The sequence below is a fragment of the Neophocaena asiaeorientalis genome, unplaced genomic scaffold (assembly GCF_003031525.2).
Source record: "Neophocaena asiaeorientalis asiaeorientalis breed wild unplaced genomic scaffold, Neophocaena_asiaeorientalis_V1.1 scaffold398, whole genome shotgun sequence".
Classification (NCBI taxonomy): Eukaryota; Metazoa; Chordata; class Mammalia; order Artiodactyla; family Phocoenidae; genus Neophocaena; species Neophocaena asiaeorientalis.
In genome coordinates this window covers 3,326,017-3,341,572 of record NW_020173416.1, presented here as the reverse complement: position 1 = coordinate 3,341,572, position 15,556 = coordinate 3,326,017, and positions in this window count along the sequence as shown.

The following is a 15,556-nucleotide window of genomic DNA, read 5'->3' as shown; positions in this document are numbered from 1 at the left end:
AAGAATCAACCCTAATGTTAAACATGACTTCATTAAGAAAGCTTTTACACTAAAATCAAGCTGGCTCCTATAGCCAGAGACCTGACACTTAGGGAAAACTGAACCTCACATTATGAGTTAAATTGTGTCCCCCAAATTCATATGCTGAAGTCCTAACCCCTAGTACTTCAGAATGTGACCATATTTGGAAATAGAGTTTTTGCAAATGATGAAGTTAAAATGAAGTCATTAGGGTAGTCCCTAATCCGATATAACTGTGTCCTTATAAAAAGGGGAAATTTGGACACAGGGATACACACATGCACACAGAAAGAATGCCATGTGAACATGAAGGCAGAGATCAAGATGATGTGTCTACAAGCCAAGAAACAACGAAAATTGCCAGCAAACCACCAGAAGCTAGGGAAGAGGAATGGAACAGGGCCCTCAGAAGAAAGCAACCCTGCTGACACCTTAAGTTCAAACTTCTAACCTCCAGAACTGTGAGGCAATCAATTCAGCCAAACTGTTCTTGGTATTTTGTTACAGCAGGCCAAGCATATTAATACACTAAACTTCAAAGCCCTGGCTCAAGATCCATTGGCTTAAACTCTAAAATCTAAAATTGTTCCTTTCTCTACTTTGCCCAACCATTCCAGGAATCAGTCTTCAGCTAAAAAGCTCCAAACTGAGATGGGTCTTGAGTTTCCAACTAGGGAAAGATAAATTTGGATTTTAGTCCTGGTTGACTCTTTGGGTGAACTTGAACAAGTTATTTCAATTTCCTGATTGTCAAATGAGGAGGTTGAATAAAATTCTGGTTGGCAAATAGATTGTATCTCTTGTGCCTATTCTAGCTGAGTTGTGGCAGCTACCTAAAGCACGATCTTGAGCACTGTACGAGGACCGTATTCCTACATCTCTGAGCCTGACCCTCTGGATCTGCTCATCTCATTACATGACTTCCAAATAATCTAATGAGTTATATCCATCCCTTTCACACACTGTTCCAATAGGCTCTAGGTGAGACTCTTCATATTCCCACAGAGTGAGTGCTTCAGCTTTGGGATCACTCTGCCTTGCCACTCGGGTGTCTTGACTGAATAAAAAGAATACAATGATTGATCAACAATGTCTGCTGTGGACACAAGATGGGAAGTCCGCCCCAAATGACATATGTACTTGCCGTCCCTGGACTGAATTGAAAAACTTTACAATTTCTTTCTCCACTGATCCAGAGCTTCTTATTATTGCCCTTATTATCACTTTCAACCATTGCTGCTGCTTTATGCTATTCTCTCCCAAACTATCTGCTCTTTTTTCTTTTTTTTTTTCTCTCACCTCTTCTCCAATTGTGATGGTTAATTTAATGTGTCAACTTGACAGGGCTACGGGATGCCTGGATAGCCCATTGTTTCTGGGTGTATCTGTGAGGGTGTTTCCAGAAGAGATTAGCATTTGAATAGGTAAACTGAGTAAAGTGGATTGCTCTCACCAGTGCAGGTGGGCATCATCCCACTGGGTCCCTGAACAGAACCAAAAGACAGAGGAGGAATACATTTGCTCTCTGGTTGAACTGGGACATCCATCTTCCCCTTCCCTTGGACGTTGGTGTTCATGGTTTTGGGGCCTTTGGACTCCACCCAGGGCTTACATCATTGGCTTCCTTGGTTCTCAGCTTTTTGGATTCAAATTGAATTACACCACAAGCTTTCTTGGTTCTCCAGCTTACAGATGGCCTCTTGGCCTCTATAATCATGTAAGCCAATTCCTATAATAAATAAATAAATCTATCTAATTTTCTATTAGAATACGTGTATATATCCTATTGGTTTTGTTTCTCTGGAGAACCCTTCTGCACCAGCCTTTTCCTACTCTCACTCTTGTATGCTTTATGGCTTTGGTGCTGCCAGAATTATCTATTATAGCTATCACCAGCCAACGAAAATACACTTTTCCTTCTGGGCTGGTAAAATGGTCAATTATAGGACATTATCTATGACTTTTTTGGCTTAAGTCCTTGGCAATTTTCTTCAGTGTTTATAGTAGTCTTTTTTTGTTAAGTCTCCTAAGGGTTCGTGGTAGTCCTAGGTGGTTATGTGTGCTGGATGCTGATACACTGGGGCAGTGTTGTGATACCACAAAGAGGCTTCCTAACACTCAGTGATTGAAAGGACGTAAAGCCACGTTTACGATTTTTGAAATGGAGGTGATTACATTACAGCAAACAAAGTTCTGTCTTTATCTAGAGCTTTCCATACATTATCTTGTTTGATCTTCACAACCTTGTGGTGTAGGCAGGACAAGTATTCTGTTATTCTCACATTACGTTTAGGGATCATAATCAGAAAGACTAAGTGACTCAGTTACGCAGAATTAAAAGATTTTAGGTTGTGTCATCTTACCAATCACTCAGCAAATCATTTCATTTCATTCACTGAGATATTATCATATATGAGTAAACCCTCTTTAACAGCCATCAAGACCCAACAAACGAGTAGCGGTAGACAGTTTGACCAGGATTGCATTGATTAAAGACTACATTTAACGGAGCCTTAAACTGTGTCCAACTGTGTCCTGCTTTTCCCCAAAGCAGCAGGATGGCTTCTCTCTGAAGTACTCTCTCTTTTAGTGAAGCAGTTTGGTGTAATTTCATGCCAGGCTCATAGGCTCTGCTTGCCTCATCAGGTGTGAATCAGATAAAGAAATAACTAAATTCACTTTGCCCATGGTTCCAAGTCAATACACTCAGAGTGAGGGCTTGTATTTTACTCCACACTTATCCCACAAGGGTAATGGGTTTGGGGGTCAATATTTTCCTTGCTAAACAGTTGTCCTTTACACTATGGTCTAGAAACCATCAGTGTATCTGGTAATCAAACTCAGCATAAGTATACAAACACATTGCCACGTGCTTCCAAGGGAAGCAACCAATCTTTAATGTTTCCTAGGACTATAAGGAGGCCATAATGAGGTTTATGCTGTATATAACTCATTTTTCTGAAATATTGGCAAATAGAAGTAACAAGTTCTCCTTTAGCCTAAATTTTCCTCTGGACCAATAACTAAAGAAAATTACCCTGAGAGCTCAAATAGTACCGGCTTGCTGTGAAAAAGCACACATCTCTAGGATGAGAAATAAGCATTTTCTTGTCTCCTGGCTCTGGGGAGACATCCAGCGTCAGAGGGAGTTTTGCAGGATGAGCAAGGCAAGCTCGCCTCAGGAGGTGCGGCTGTGCTCTGGCTGAGAACAAGAACTACAGGTTTGCTCCCCAAAGAGCTGGTGAGTATTAGGAGGAGGCATGAATACCGCCATCCTTTTTTTGCTCTTGACAGGTTTTACCCAAGTTATTTGCCAAAAGGACAGAGCACAGGTTTCAAATAAGTCTTTCAAGCTAAGATAGCACAAAGCTCATGATCAGATTAGAGACTGAAAGCCACCAGGGTGATGGCTGCGGGGCAGGCTTCCCACAGCCCTGCATCACTCTTTTTGAGGCTGTCCGCCCACTCTTCTTCCCAAGTACGGCCATCCATCAAGTGTCTCTGGTATATTTGTGAGGCTCAAATGCCCAGAAACTTTTTAGGTCTTATTTTGTCAGACTTTTCATCAGATAAATCATATTTGATCATACTCTACTTCTTTAAATTCTCTTTTTTCTTTGCATCTATGACATTATACTCTCATGGGTATTTTTCTACCCCTTTGACAACTTTTTCCCAGTATCTCACTCATACCTCCTCCTCCAACTAACTTTCAAATGCTGGAGTTCCTAAAAGTGCATTCCCAGCCCCTATTCTTTTCCCTATCTAGACTTTCTCCTAGGTGATCTTATTCATTTTATCTTTCTAAGTGTTATCTGTATACTGGTGTGCCAAAAAAATTTCTCCATGGAGATTCTTCTTCCTGAGGTCTAGATTTGTTTATCCAACCACTTTTCCGTTATCTCACCTGAGATGTCTCAAAAGCTCCTCAAATTTAACAAAAGCAAAACTGAAGTCTTGACCCAAAAGAAATATCTGAGACTTCCCTCACGGATTTTGATCAAGAAGGACAGACAGCCACCTATTCCAGGAGAATCACTTCTGGTAATGGGGGAACTACATAAAGCAGACCAACTCTTTCACTGAGAACAGCTACAAAAGCCAGGGAAAATAGTTCTATATATGTTTGAGGGCCTCAGAGAACTATCAATAACACAGCAGTGAATAACCATGAGGCCAAGATCCAAAAAAAGAAAGAAACCCAGAGAAATGAGCCTAGCTTTGGGGACTACTTTATCCCTGGGGAGATCTTCCAATTATATAGAGATGGCTGAGAGGCAGAGAAACTGAGCAAAGTATTCAACAAACTGATAAGGCAAGGGGACGAAAATGACAGTTTGGGGCCTGCCAAGGAAGGGAACATTCTTAAAGTTCCCAAGCTTTGGGGCTTGATTTTGGACCCTGCATTATTCAGGAGTTCTCCAGAGAAACAGAACCAATAAGATGGAGAGACAGAGAGAAAGAGAGAGAGAAATTTTAAGGGATTGGGACATGCAAGTATGGGGGCTGGCAAGTCTGAAATCTGCAGGGAAGGCCAGCAGGCAGGAGACGCAGGGAAGAGTTGATGCTGCAGCGTGAGTCAGAAGGCAGTCTGGAGGCAGAATTCCCGCTTCCTCGGGGAACCTCAGTCTTTTCTCTTCAGGCCTTCAACTGATTGGACAAGGCCCACCCACACTGTGGAAGAAAATCTGCTATACTTAAACTCTACTGATTGAAATATAAATTGATCTTAAAAATACCTTTACAGTGACAGCTAGACTGGCGTTTGACCAAATATCTAGGTGCAGAGACCTCTCCAGGTTGACATACAAAATCAACCATTGCAGATCACAGACCACTGCTGATTTAAGAACCACACTTTGAGTAGAACTAGTCTAGGATCGTTGCATTACAGTTGAGCATTGGACAATGTGGGTTTGAACTGCGAGGGCCCACTAATATGCAGATTCTTTTCAGTAAATACGTACAACAATACTACATGATCAGCGGTTGGTTGACTCCACAGATGTGGAACTACACATATGGAGGGCTGACTATAAGTTATACTTGAATTGTTCGCTGCTAACCCCTGTGTTGTTCAAGGGTCAACTGTATTTGGTATTAGGAAAAAGTATTCATTATGTTAGGCTTTGGTAAGTCAAGGATATATAATATAATCTCTAGGATAACCAATAGAAGAGTAAATTAATGTTTAACTTGGGATAATAGAAAATAATCTAAATACAAAGGAGAGATTAAAAAATATATAAAATAGGTGAAACAAATAAAAAGCAAACACTAAGATGGTAGATTTAGGCCCAAATATGTCAGTGATTACTTTCAATGTAAATGAACTAAATATTTCAATTAAAAGAGGAAGCTTATCAGGATGTATTTAAATATATATATATATATATATATATATACATACACACACACACACATACATACACACACACACATACACACACATACACACACACACACTGCTTAAGGACACACATTTAAATATAATATAGACAGGTCAAAAGCATGAGGATAAAAATGGTATACCATGAAAATACTAACCAAAAGAAACTACAATAGCTATACTGCTATTGGATAACTAAGACTTTAGAACAAGAAACATTATTAGAGCTAAAGAAGAACATTGCATAATAATAAAGAAGTCAATACACCAGGAAGATACAACTGTCCTACATTTGCTTGTTCCTTGGAACATAGCTTCAAAACATATAAAAAAATACAGAAAGAGAAGTCTGCAAATCCACAATTACACTGGAAGAGTTTAACACACCTATCTCATAGGTAGAGCAAGCAGTCAAAAAATTCAGTAGGAACACCAAAGATCTAAACAATACAATCAAACTTTTCCTGGTGGACATATTTATAGAACAGGGTACCTAATGACTACAGAATACACATTCTGTTCAAGGACACACAGAACATTTGACAAAATTACCATATTCAGAGCCATAAAGCAAGTCTCAATATATTTCAAAATCAAAATCATATCAGAATATGTTTGGTTTCAGTGGAATTAAGCCGAACAAGTAGGAAATCCCTCAATTTGGAAATTAAGAAGTAAATTTCTAAATGCCTATGGGCCAAAGAAGAAATCACAAAGGAAATTATATAACAAATATTAACCCAAAGATTTTTTTAAAATACATATTCAAATCACACTTACATGAAAATTTATAGCCCTACAGACATACAACAGAAAAGAAGAAAGCCTGAACATCAGTGCACTAAGTATCCACGTCAAAAAGCTAGAAAAAGAGCAGAAAATTCAGCCCAAAGAAATGAGAAAGAAGAAAATGATAAAGATAAGAACATATGTTAATGAAAAAGAAAATAAAATAGTAGAGGAGATGATCCAAGAAAACAGCAGTTTTGCTGAAAAAACTAATAAGGTAATACTCCTTCAAAAAAAGGCACAAATAATTCATGTCAGGAATGAAAAGGGGATACCACTGCATATCCTACAAACAATGAAAGAATAATAATAAGATATTTTTTAACTACATGCCAATATTTGAAAATTTAGATGAATTAGATGGTATATTCCATAAAACACACACACAACTTAGCAAAACTAAAAGTAATTTAAAAAGTAATTCACTGCTTAAAAACCTGCCCAGGGAAACCTATAGGCCTAGATGGCTTTGCTGTGAATTCTACAAAATATGTCAAGAAGAAACAATGCCAATTTTTCCACATATTCTTCCAGAAAAAAGAAAAGGAAAGTTCACTCTTCAGTTCATTTTTTAAAAATTTTATTAGAGTATAGTTGCTTTACAATATTGTGTTAGTTTATACTGTACAGCAAAGTAAATCAGCTATACGTATACATATATCCCCTCTTTTTTGGATTTCCTTCTCATTTAGGTCACCACAGAGCACTGAGTAGAGTTCCCTGGGCTATGCAGTAGGTTCTCGTTAGTTATCTATTTCATACATAGTATCAATAGTGTATATATGTCAATCCATATCTCCCAATTCTTCCCACCCTCCCCCTTTCCCCCTTGGTATCCACACATTTGTTCTCTACATCTGTGTCGCTATTTTTACTTTGTAAAAAGATCGTCTATATCAAATTTTTTCATATTCCACATATATGCATTAATATACAATATTTGTTTTTCTCTTTCTGACTTACTTCACTCTGTATGACAGTCTCTAGGTCCATCCATGTCTCTACAAATGACCCAATTTCATTCCTTTTTATGGCTGAGTAATATTCCATTGTATATATGTACCACATCTTCTTTATCCATTCCTCTGCTGATGGACATTTAGGTTGCTTCTGTGTCCTGGCTATTGTATATAATGCTGCAATGAACATTGGGGTGCGTGTGTCTTTTTGAATTATGATTTTCTCTGGGTATATGCCTAGGAGTGGGTTTGCTGGGTCACATGGTAGTTCTATTTTTAGTTTTTAAGGAATCTCCATACTGTTCTCCATAGTGGCTGTATCAATTTACACTCCTACGAACAATGCATGAGGGTTCCCTCTTCTCTACACCCTCTCCAGCATTTACTGTTGGTAGATTTTTTTTTTCCGGTAGGCGGGCCTCTCCCTGTTGTGACCTCTCCCATTGCGGAGCACGGGCTCCGGACGCGCAGGCTCAGCGGCCATGGCCCACAGGCCCAGCCGCTCCGCGGCATGTGGGATCCTCCCGGACCGGGGCACGAACCCGTGTCCCCTGCATCAGCAGGCAGACTCTCAACCACTGCGCCACCAGGGAAGCCCCTGTAGATTTTTTTTATGATGGCCATTCTGACCCATATGAGGTGATACCTCATTGTAGTTTTGATTTGCATTTCTCTAATGATTAGTGATGTTGAGCATCTTTTCATGTGTTTGTTGGCCATCTGTATGTCTTCTTTGGAGAAATGTCTATTTAGGTCTTCTACCCATTTTGTGATTGGGTTGTTTGTTTTTTGATATTGAGCTGCATGAGCTGTTTGTATATTTTGGAGATTAATCCTTTGTCAGTTGCTTTGTTTGCAAACATTTTCTCCCATTCTGAGGGTTATCTTTTCTTCTTGTTTATGGTTTCCTTTGCTTTGCAAAAGCTTTTAAGTTTCATTATGTCCCATTTGTTTATTTTTGTTTTTATTCTCATTACTCTGGGACGTGGGTGGGAAAAGATCTTGCTGCAATTTATGTCAGAGTGTTCTGCCTATGTTTTCCTCTAAGAGTCAACCTTTAGCCAGACTTACTCATAAATTTAGTTCATTTTTTTAAGGCCAGAATAATCTTGATACAACAACTGGCCAAGGCCATTTCAAGAAAGGAACATTAGAGGCCCAGCTCACTTATGACATTGATTTTTAAAAAACAATCTAGACAAAGTCTAGAAAATCAAATATGGCAATGTGTGAAAAATATTATATCAATACATCACAACCAAGCTGGAAATGCAAGAACTGCAAAGTTGGTTTAACATTCAAAAATCATTCAATGCAATCTGCTCCATTAATAAAATAAAGGAGATGAATCCTGTGACCATCCAGTAGATGCAGAAAAAAGCAGTTCATAAAATTCAATACACATGATTAAAAAAAAAAAACTGGTAGCAAACTAGAAAAAGAAATTAACATCCTTCATCTGATAAAGAGTATCTACAAAAACCTAAAATAACACTTAGGTCCTTAATCATCTGCTCCAGAGCCACTCTTCTTCGAATCTTCTCCATCTCAGTAAAATGACATCTCCATCCATCCAATTGCTAAAGCCAAATATCTGAAAGTTATTATTTAGGGTTCAGTCTCTCTGTCTCCTACCAGCCTCATACCCAATCCCTTATCAGTCTATTGATTCTACTTCCAAATATTTCCAGAGTTTTCCATCTCTTTCATTACCACTGTTTTCCATCTCTTTCATTACCACTGTTTTCCATCTCCTTCATTACCACTCTGGGCTACTACCATCTCTCACCCGGATTACGACCATAGACTTACAACTGGTCTCCCTGTTTTTATTCTTGCCCCCTCCAAACCATTTTCCAAATCCACATAGCAAACAGAGTGATATTCTTAAAGCACCAATCAGATTACATCACTGCCTGTTTAACAACTCCCTAAGGTTGTTGGGAAAAAAATCCAAAATCCTTACCAAGGTCTACATGTCTCCATGCCTCATCCTAGCATCACTGTCCCCCTCACCCACTGTGTCACGCTGGCCTCTTTCAGTTCTTTGCATTTGCCAAGCTAGTCTCCGCTTCAGCATTGCTCCCCCGACTTGCAGTGTTTGCTTCCTCACTTCTCACTGGGCAACCTGACCACCCTATGGTTTCCTTTCTTAGAACCCTATACTTTCCCTTCAGAATTCTTATCACAATTTGCAAGTCTATATTATTCTTTTACTTCTTAAATTTCTATCTTCTTCACTATATTATAAACCACAAAGGCAAGAATCATGACTGTTTTGTTCTCTTCTGTTTCATCTCTATCCTAGTGCCTAGTGCATAATAAGCATTCGATGAATCATTGTTGAAAATGAATGAATGAATAAGTGAATGAATGAATTCTTATATTCCAAGTGTATTAAAAGTATGTGTAGCTTTTTCAGGAAATTCCTTCCAGCATGCATAGCTTGAGCCACCATTGTTAATAACTGACTGTAAGCAGTTTTAGGCATATAACCTTGAGCTTCCAGACGAACCTTGAAGCAAATGAACACTGTGTCTCACTTAGACCTCTGCAATTAATTCTAACTTCTAAAACACCTTATCTACTGGCACTGGGGCTTGCTTTGCATGGATCTTACAGGAAGTTATTGCAAACAGGCATAAAAGCAACCAAAGGCAACATATCAAGAGTTAAAAGCTTTTATTCAGCTACAAATACAGTTTTCTAGCTAAGCAGACTTCAAAACCTTCATTTTCATGGTAAGCAAATAATGTTTCTAAAATAAAATATGTGCAGCCAGTGATATTCATTTACAAATGCCCTATGACTACCTTCTAAGAAATGCTATATGATGGTAAAACTTCCAAAGACATCAGTGCAACCAACACCATCTTTCTGTTAAAAATATTTTCATCTTTATGTGATAGCCCCAGGAATACAATCTTTTTTTTGCGGTACGAGGGCCTCTCACTGTTATGGCCTCTCCCGCTGCGGAGCACAGGATCCGGACGCGCAGGCCCAGCAGCCATGGCTCACGGGCCCAGCCGCTCCGCGGCACGCGGGATCCTCCCAGACCGGGGCACAAACCCGCGTCCCCTGCATCGGTAGGCGGACCCTCAACCACTGCGCCACCAGGGAAGCCCAGGAATACAATCTTTATAATCGCGCAACTAACCACTAACTCCAGCGTGATGTAAAATTAATTTGGTTATGCCTTAGTACCTCATTTTTTTTCTACCTGCAAAAGGTGACAGCTAATGTTATGTGAAAATAGAATCTATAGAGACCCTGTGTTCCTAACACACTTTAATGATGGGGTCAACTCCCTCAGTATCCCAGAAAGAGAGGAAATAAAATTTTCATTTTTCTTCATGGGTTGAAAGACATGGCCAGACTTTGTACCATGATTGGAACCAGTTCTTTCTAGGATTAAGGCCAAAATCAAAATCACCAGGTTGATCATATGTTCCAAAAAGGTAGTTGACTCAGTCTCATAGACAGGGGGAAAGGAAAGGCATCTACCATTTTTATCCTTACTCGAAGGAAACAAGAAGAGTCCAAATTATCAAGCTGCAGATTTAAGGTCACTTAAGGGCTCTAGAAGCCACAGCAACTGGTAAGGGTAACAAGGGCTTTATATTCTCATGGTGATGAGTTCAAACCCCAGCTCCTTCACATGCAAATTGTACGTCCCTAGGCAAGTTACCAAACCTTACTCAGCTTCAATTTCTTCATCTATAGAAAAAGGATAACAATGCTGTCTCATACAGAAAGTACATGGCATACAGTAGGAGTTCAAAAAATGGTAGTTATTCAGTGGAATAGATATTGGCCTTTCTTTCTATTCCTCCTTTGTTAAAAATAAATGAAGGAAAGGAGAATGGGAACTAGCAAAGGTATTCTTAAATACTAACATTCCTCCTGGGGATGTTCAATACTGCCAGAAAACCTAAAACCCCTCAAAAAAGGAATGTGAATTAGATATAAAATATAGCTGGTCACCAGGATTTTGTTATCTCACATCCCCAGATTAACATTATCTAAGAAACCAAATGACATCAAATCTGTATTACATTGAGAATAACTTTCAGAACCCCATGGGTAAGAGACAGAAAGGAAGGGAGAAGGAGGCTGAGATGGAAATAAAATGGAGGGGAAGGGAAGACATGAAAGAAAGAGAAGAAAGAGAGAAACCAACCAGTTCCATCTGGATTAAAGTTCACTTATAATCAGAACAATAATGGGATTGTCTTCTCCTTTCTGCTGTGTTCCCTATGAAAGTCAAGACCGTAGTTGCTTTGTTCGCTTCTGTATGCCCAGTAGCTAACACACTGCCTGGAACATAATAGGTATTTAATAAATAATTGTTGGATATACAAAAACATGAATGAATGAGTGCTGTGTATGTCTCCGGAGTCGTAAATATTCACCCTGCATCCAAGAACTTGAAAACACAAAGGACTGATTTTATGCATTGACTCTGGGTACTTGGAACTGGAATTCCAGATATGAGTGTCCCCAGGTTTGCACCATCTCTCTAGCCCTGCAAAATGGCCTTTTCAAATAAAGATCTGAAGGTCCTGTGGGGTGGCCTCAATTTCAGCTCTCACTCTGCCAGTGTTCTCAGTTGCCTTATAATACAGTGGCTGGTGCTAGATATTAAAATGCAGAAAGAACTTTTTAGAGACTCTGAGTCGTATACAAAAAAAAAAAAACACATCAAAGATAGAGCTGAGCAGTTAGAAATCCGTCGATATAGTGTCTTGCTCTCATTATTGAGAGATGCTTAATCTCATTATTCGGTTTTGGGAGAGAACAGGAGGCATGTAGTGAAATTCCATAGAGACATAATATATAGTTTTGAGTTAGCAACAGATAGTGTAATGTTGAAATTACCAATTTCAAAATAAGTTTAACTGTCAATAATTATAACTATTTAATCAAAACACTGTAAAAATATTTTTTGATATATTGCATATTAAAATTTTTTAATCTATTAAACACAGGTCAAAAGCCCCATCAAATATAGAAAGGCTACAGAAATTTCACCTGGTTGATATAAACCACTTCATTTACATTTGGGGACTTTTTCTAGAACAATTCTTATAAATCCACTACTACCAAAACACAGCTATGAGGATTAAATTTAATTGTGCATGTAAAAGCATTTTGCAACATTATGTCTTTTTTTTTTCTCGGAAAGATATGAGACATTTTTGTTTCTTTCTCAGCCAGTTTGCAGGTAACATGTGATGAAATCACCTTCCATTTTTACCTGCCTCCCTATTAGAGGCAAGATTTTTTTTCTTTCCTTCTTAAACTAATGGGATTGTGAAAAAAGCAATCTCATCCCATCAGAAGCCACCATATTTCAGAAATGAAGTGATTTATGGGCAGTAATTACATTACGAAAAGTTTATACATCATTTGGGTATTATTCAGGGGAAAAGGTATATAGTGTGTTGTTGTTGTTATTAAACCCCAAAGACCCATTGATCAAGAATATAAAGATCAACCACTTGTTTTGTTAAGTAATTAACTTAACTCTTCCCCATAGCTCCCATTCAGGCTTAGAACAATCCTATTTCTCATTGGAATGAAGAGTCCCGAGCAATGTAGTGAAAAAGGTGATGTCAATTAATTGCCAAAAGTAATTGTCATTTTGTAATCACATTATTATCTAATTTGCTGCCACTAGATCATTAAAGTACCAATTATGCATCTCTGCTCTAATGCATTAATTTAAAAAAGCAATCATGCATTTATTGCCTTTATAATTCTTGAGATAATTATACAACGGGCTGAAGGTATACTTCTTCTGTGATGCAGCAAACTTAGCAACCACATGGAGCCTCCAATGGTTAGGAAATTAGTATGCCAGAACTGATTATTAGAGCTAAAACCAAATATCCTCAGCTTCTTTATAGAAGGTGCCGTAGGGACATTCTATAGAACGGAATTGTGAGGAAGTTATAGTTTGCCTCCGTAAAACAGTCCATTCCCTCTTCCTCCATTCTTTGCCAGCGGGGAGTCACATAGCAAGAAAACCTTGTCCAGGAATAAGAAAATGGTTTCCAGATTGGTTTATAGATTATGAGTTCTTGAATGGACATGTGGTCCAGGAAAGGCTGTACTTCTCGGCTGTCCAATGAACCACTCTCATCTTGGGTGAGTCCCATCCTGCCTGAGGAGGGGTTAAAGCATCCCTACAGCATGGAGAAGGAAGCCGGGGCGGGGGGATGCCGGGGGCGGAGGGGCATGTGAAGTGGCAGTCTGGAGACATTTTCAAGTTTGGCTTCATTATTGTTCTTAAAATCCCGTGAATTCCCAGGTCATAAGTCTCTTCCTTAACATAGATATAAAATCCATTCTGGAGATAAATAGAAATAAGTTATGGAGTCTCTCTTTTGGATTATCTGTTCTCTCTATTTTTGATATAAATGGGTTTCAATCCAATTGAATTGTCCTTTCACTTCAAAAAAAAAGTTATGGTATTGCATGTTTTTTGTCTACTCTTCTCCATATTTACCACATTTAAGACTGAAGTGGTCGTATTAAGTGCTCCCTGTAGCTACACATATGGCAGAAGGATTCCCCAGGATACTGCGGTGGCCATCCTCTTCTCTCAAAAAGGATTCTGTGCAAGCTGCTTCTCCAGCTGTCACAGTCCCACTGATACTCCTTTATTCATTCCCAACATTGTTCTAGCGCAGAGGTCAACAAACTACAGCCCAAAGACCAATCCAGCCCACCTCTTATTTTTGTAAATAAAGCTTTATAGGAATACAGCCAGGCCCACTGGTCTACATGTTGTCTCTACCTGCTTCACTCTACAACAGCAGAGGTGAGTAGTGACAACAGAGACTGCATGGCCCACAAAGCCTAAAATATTTGCTATCTGGCCCTTTACAGAAAAAGTTTGCCAATCCCTATTCTAGTGGGATTTTTTCATCTTACTATTACAGACTCTCCTTCCCCTGAAATAAAGACCTTTATTCTTACATTGCTTAATGTTTTTCTTTTCTTCTCTCTGGACAATTCTTTCTAAATTACAGCATCTTCTTTAACTCCTGAAATTTAAATCTCTGTAACATTTCATCCACACACTCCCTGGCAGCTTTGAGAACACTTCCCCCAAGGATGCTCACAAAGGCGCTTGATAACGTCTACTTTTGATCTGTAGCCTAAGGAATTGCTCTCTGAGTGGATCTAAAAATTTCATTCATTCCATCAAGAATAGACATTTGATGAAGGTCTTTGTTATGTGCCAGGCACTGATGCTAGATGCAAAGTTCCATAAGATACAGTCTCTCCCTACCTAGAAACTCACAATCTGGAAAAGAAGACCTCATACACATCAGGGTATTATTCTTGCAACTGTTGTTTGTTTTAACACTTTCTTAGTTACATGCCAAGAACTGTATTGAGAGCTTAACATATATTAACTCATTTAATCCTCATAACAATCCTGTGAGGAAGATGCTATTATCATCTTCATTTTACAGATAAAAAAATTTAGGTATGAATGAGAGAACTTCATGTGAGGTAGAATTATAGCAAAGGTTTAGTAATTTGCCCAAGGTCACGCATTTATTAAGTAGCAGAGCTGGGATTTGAACCCAAGCAGTTTGGCTCCGGAGTCCAAACTCCTAACTACTTCATCAGTATTAACTTTTGTTTCCTCTGCCCTGGACCTGAGAGGAGACACCCTACATGGGACACCCCTGAATTCCCCATCACATAACATGCAGAGGATCTGAGTTATGCCGTTGTTGACCGAAACAAAAAATGCACAGTGTGAGAGCTGTGGCTTTCAGTTTTATTTGAGGACCTTACTGAGGACTATAGCCCAGAACACAGCCTCTCAGATAGCTCTGAGGACCTGCTCCAAAGGGTTAGGGGAGGAGCCAGGATGTATATGAGTTTTTCTGGCTGGGAATTATATGTATTCAAGGATACATCCTGGTAAAAGATTACGGTTAATCACAAAAAAATCCAGATATTTCAAGTTCACGATTTTAGTGCTTATCTCTATATGGGAAGATGCAAGAATCTGGGGTCATTGAAATTCTTCCTTAGATATGCATTTTAACTAGCTAGGAGTTCATATACCCCAAACATGGAATGCTTCATCCTGTTTTTATCCTGAATTCCTTTCAGGGTGTACTGAAGGTCAGCGACTACAGTGGCTAATGACTTGATCCTTGTAGAACTGGGCGGCAGGCACTTTCTTTGCTCTACACCCTGCCGATTCACATCACTTGCCAGCATCAGCCTGTTTCGCTTGAGCACTGACACCTTCAGACTCCCAGTGTAAGACCTGGCGATCTGAGGATATTCTGATTTCCCAGAAAATGGTTCTTTTATCAAACTAGAGCCTCTCAAAAAAGAAAAAGCTGGTTTTAACTTCTCTGTA